Genomic DNA, 5788 nt, shown 5'->3' with positions numbered 1-5788 from the left:
TTGGACACGACTGAGTGACTTCACTTTCACTTTATAGTTCTCTACGGTTGTAAGGTCTTTGTGAGTAGAATTCATGTCTTAACACATTTTCGTATTGGAGGAGCGTGGTAGGCTACAGTCCATGGGGTCACAAAGAGTCAGTCGGACACGACTAAGCGACTTCACTTTCACTTTCACTTTATAGTTCTCTACAGTTGTAAGGTCCTTGTGAGTAGAATTCACATCTTAACACATTTTTGTATTATCTCTATCTATTGTAATAGAGACATGTTTGCTGATTGATCGAGCTTGATTGCTTAAATGACAGTCTTTAGAAGGCATTTTAAGATCTCCAGGTGCCTCCAGGACATGATTATAAACATCAATTTCCATTGCACTATACCAGGACTCAAGGCTTAGTTAATAGACATTTCCAGATGAAGTAGTTTCTACAGGACTATAGCACAGAATATGAATAGTTTTACAGTATCTTTATTGTTATGGAGCAACATTATCCAATCAGTTCAGTTCAGTCGCTCAGTTGTGTCTGACTCTTTGTGACCCCATGAATTTCAGCATGCCAGGCCTCCCTGTCCATCACCAACTCCCGGAGTTCAACCAAACTCATGTCCATCGAGTCGGTGATGCCATCCAGCCATCTCATCTTCTGTCGTCCCCCTCTCCTCCTGCCCCAACCCCTCCCAGCATCAGAGTCTTTTCCAATGAGTCAACTCTTTGCATGAGGTGACCAAAGTATTGGTTTCAGCTTTAGCATCAGTCCTTCCAAAGAGATCCCAGGACTGATCTCCTTTAGAATGGACTGGTTGTCTCCTTGTAGTCCAAAGTACTCTCAAGAGTTTTCTCCAATGCCACAGTTCAAAAGCATCAATTCTTTGGAGCTCAGCTTTCTTTATAGTCCAACTCTCACATCCACACATGACCAGTGGAAAAACCATAGCCTTGACTAGATGGACCTTAGTCGACAAAGTAATGTCTCTGCTTTTCCATATGCTATCTAGGTTGGTCATAACTTTTCTTCCAAGCAGTAAGGGTCTTTTAATTTCATGGCTGCAGTCACCATCTGCAGTGATTTTGGAGCCCCCCAAAATAAAGTCTGACACTGTTTCCACTGTTTCCCCATCTACTTCCCATGAAGTGATGGGACCAGATGCCATAATCTTAGTTTTCTGCATGTTGAGTTTTAAGCCAACTTTTTTACTCTCCTCTTTTACTTTCATCAAGAGGCTTTTTAGTTCCTCTTCACTTTCTGCCATAAGGGTGGTGTCATCTGCATATCTGAGGTTATTGATATTTCTCCCAGCAATCTTGATTCCAGCTTGTGCTTCTTCCAGCCCAGCGTTTCTCATGATGTACTCTCCATATAAGTTAAATAAGCAGGGTGACAATATACAGCCTTGATGTACTCCTTTTCCTATTTGGAACCAGTCTGCTGTTCCGTGTCCAGTTCTAACTGTTGCTTCCTGACCTGCATACAGGTTTCTCAAGAGGCAGGTCAGGTGGTCTGGTATTCCCATTTCTTTCAGAATTTTCCACAGTTTCTTGTGATCCACACAGTCAAAGGCTTTGGCATAGTCAATAAAGCAGAAATAGATGTTTTTCTGGAACTCTCTTGCTTTTTCCATGATTCAGCGGATGTTGCAATTTGATCTCTGGTTCCTCTGCCTTTTCTAAAACCAGCTTGAAATCTGGAAGTTCACGGTTCAGGTATTGCTGAAGCCTGGCTTAGAGAATTTTGAGCATTACTTTACTAGCATGTGAGATGAGTGCAATTGTGCGGTAGTTTGAGCATTCTTTGGCATTGCCTTTCTTTGGGATTGGAATGAAAACTGACCTTTTCCAGTCCTGTGGCCACTGCTGAGTTTTCCAAATTTGCTGGCATATTGAGTGCAGCACTTTCACAGCATCATCTTTCAGGATTTGAAATCGCTCAACTGGAATTCCATCACCTCCACTAGCTTTGTTCGTAGAGATATTTTCTAAGGCCCACTTGACTTCACATTCCAGGATGTCTGGCTCTAGGTGAGTGATCACACCATCGTGATTATCTTGGTTGTGAAGATCTTTTTTGTACAGTTCTGTGTAGTCATGCCACCTCCTCTTAATATCTTCTGCTTCTGTTAGGTCCATACCATTTCTGTCCTTTATTGAGCCCATCTTTGCATGAAATGTTCTCTTGGTATCTCTAATTTTCTTGAAGAGATCTCTAGTCTTTCTCATTCTGTTGTTTTTCTCTATTTCTTTGCATTGGTCACTGAGGAAGGCTTTCTTATCTCTCTGCTTTTCTTTGGAACTCTGCATTCAGATGCATATATATTTCCTTTTCTCCTTTGCTTTTTGCCTCTCTTCTTCTCACAGCTATTTGTAAGTCCTCCCCAGACAGCCATTTTGCTTTTTTGCACTTCTTTTCCACAGGGATGGTCTTGATCCCTATCTCCTGTACAATGTCACGAACCTTCGTCCATAGTTCATCCAATAACATAAGGCTAATGAATTAATTACCCCCAATAAAGTACATGCTAGCTGTTTTTGAGCTACTTTAATACGAGGTTTATACTGCAGGATGACTTAGCAAAAAGAAAATTATGTTTGTTGAGGGACAACTTTTCGGAGATTTGTGTTCGATACATTTTTTTTTTTTTTGTAAGAGTCTCATGAAGCCATTAACTTTATAATTACATAGTTACCTGTCCCAAAGATCACACATTTACCAAGAGGCATCCAGAAGATGTTTTGAAGGTATTTTGTTCATCCATTAGCCTAAAATTCTCTCCATTCATGATTATTTAGTAAGTTTTTATGGATATAAATATAATAAATACTCAACAAATCGATGAACACTCACCAAATATTTATTGAATGGATTTATTGTTCTCCCTTGAGGAACTGACTTTAAAAAGCAAGTTTCCATGAATATCTGATCCTATTTGTTCCCTCAACAGCTTTTTATTTGACATCAGGGTCAATTCATTAGTCTCATTGCTAAAAATTGTGGAGAATCAGATTGAATCACACAGACCCAAAATTTCCAAGGAATTCTACTCTTGGTCAAATCACCTTCTAATAGACTAACATTGTCCTCTGTTCCCTGGTTGACAGAAGGACATCATGGACATATTCATAAGTTAGGAAATTCAGTGAGCGTATCCTGTTCAGTGCTGAGAACAAAGTGATAAGTAGAGTATTATAGTGTTGCAAGCTGGTGAATGATGGACAGACTTACAATGGGCTTATTCTAGACTCTAGTTGGAAATTTACTCCCTCCTTAATTTATTAGTTTACATGGGTATATTTGTTGCTATTTATTTAAAGTTTTAAATAAACAGAATGACTTTCTAACTAAGTCCCTCCTTAACTTATTAACCAGACACTTCTGTCCATGGGATTTCCCAGGCAAGAACACTGGAGTGGGTTGCCATTTCTTTTTCCAGGGAATCTTCCCAACCCGAGGATTGAACACACATCTTCTGCTTGGGAGGCAGATTCTTTATACTGAGCCACCTGGGAAATCCTTTACTTGGGCATATTTGTTGCTTTTTATTTATTAATAACATTCTCTATGATAACTAAGTAGGATACAGCAGTGATGAGCCTACATTCTAGGAATAAACCTGAAGTAAGGCAGAGTTTTACTAAACTGTAATTGTGTTTCTGGAGTGCTGTTTCTTGAAGTTCTTTTGAGTTCTTTGTTCTCTTTTCTCAGCTCCAATGCTCCTCTAAGAACTTTTATTTTGTGCTTGTAAAATGAAGATACTTAAAACAGAATCACAAAAATAATGTACAAATGCTCTGGACTTTGTAGGTGACTACTTCACAGTCAAGCATTTCCACATACTTTCATTGTCTGTGATTATATTTACTTTTAGACAAAACCAAAAATTTCACACTGATATCATTGCCCTTTACAGGTCCAAAGTCATATACTTCTAGGTCTCAGATATCTGAATTTGAAAAATCTAACTCTAGAATAAAACACTTGCAAAGAATTCCACAGTCCTCTCAGGTCAGAGAAACACTGTCTATTCCTTACTCTGGTAGGGAAAGGATTAATTAAAAGAAGCATTAGCCATTGGTACCATAGATGCTGCATGATGTTACTATTGAGATTAGCTGGATGAGAATGGCTGTAAGTGTTGTTGAGTGACATAATCACATCTACCTGAGAGGCTGTGTTATTGGTTCAGATACTAGGGATTGTATACACATCAAAAAGAACTTCACCATGAAAAGGTGACTTGCGGTGCTATGTATGATACAGGGGAACAATGGAATCTGTTTCCTGAGTACCAAAAGAAGCTTTTATTTTATTTTTTGGCCATGAAGTGTGGCTTATGGGATCTTAGTTCTCCAACTAGGGATTGAACCCAGGCCGCAAAGTGAAACTGGAGTCCTAACCTCTAAACCACCAGGGAATTCCCCCAAAAGAAGCTTTTTTTTTTTTTTTTAATCCCCAAAGAAGCTTAGATTCCCAAATAGGTGAATTTTGAGAAGTAGACATTTAAGAAAATGGTTTGGTCTCAAAATGATTCCAAATGAATTTTTCCTCAAGCACATTTCTTCTAGATTTTTCCCCCTTCATAGACATTTAATCTGCATGCTTCTGATTTATTTACTCCTGACTCATCAAAGTCTGTTTTTAAAGTGTTCTTTGATGTCTAAGGAACCTAAATAACTTTTGTAAGAAATGTTTAAGTCTGGAAATCGTGTTTGCAGCACAAAATAAAACATGCATAAGCCAGTTTGAATTGCCATAAATACCACTCTGATAATCTACTATAAGGCTCTTTGTAATCATCTTGTGACTGATTTGCTCCTTGGATAGAGGCAAACTTGAGTCAAGAGGCATAAAACCTGCATTCTTTTCCTGCCTCCCCACTAAAGATACAATCGGGTGCTATCTTCAAAAGTGAAATATTTTATTTGCAATCAAACTCAAACCACTGTTTCATTTCTTTAAAAAATGATTATCCAGTAGTTTCTATATCACTGATATTGGGAAGATGACAGATCTGAAAGTTTTAACTGTTAATAGAAAAGAATAATCTAATTTCTTGAATTTTGGAGTAGCTAAGTTTAGCTTGGGTTTCCCAGGTGGCTCAGTGGTAAAGAATCTGCCTGCAATGCAGGAAACACAAAAGATGTGGGTTCAGGCCCTGTGTCAGGAAGATCCCCTGAAGCAAGAAGTGGCAACACACCCCAGTATTCTTGCCTGAAAAATCCCATGGATAGAGGAGTGTGACAGGCTACACAGTCCAAAATCACGACTGAACTACTAAGCACGCACACATATTCTACTGAAACAGTAATATTTACTAATAATAAGTAAGCATTTACTATAGAGCAAACATTTCCCATAAATTGCCTAATTTACCAATGTAGAAATCTGATACAATACTCTTACTATCCCCATTTTACAAATTAAACATATTGGGTCTGAGATCAGTTAAATAACTTGCATAAAGACAATTGCACAGAGGCAGAATGGAACATAGGCAGTCTTATCCCAGGACTATGCCTTCATCAGATGACTGTTTCTCTCTCCTCTCTGTGTACATTTCAAAATTAATTTCCTCAATTGGGTTCTACATCCCCTTGAGTCCTTGGTGCTTGAGCTTACTTTGGAATAATAATAATAATGATAATAATCTACACTATTTATAAATCCCTCTAGTTTATGTAGCAGATTCACAGGTGGTGTCTCTTCTTGGATCCTATGACTATCCTCTGAGCTAGACAAGAAAGATATTATTATCAGCAAAATCATCCAATGGAGAAGATATTCAGTGTAAAG

This window comes from Oryx dammah, unplaced genomic scaffold (genome assembly GCF_014754425.2).
Source record: "Oryx dammah isolate SB20612 unplaced genomic scaffold, SCBI_Odam_1.1 HiC_scaffold_19, whole genome shotgun sequence".
Lineage (NCBI taxonomy): Eukaryota > Metazoa > Chordata > Mammalia > Artiodactyla > Bovidae > Oryx > Oryx dammah.
This window is presented reverse-complemented; position numbering follows the sequence as displayed.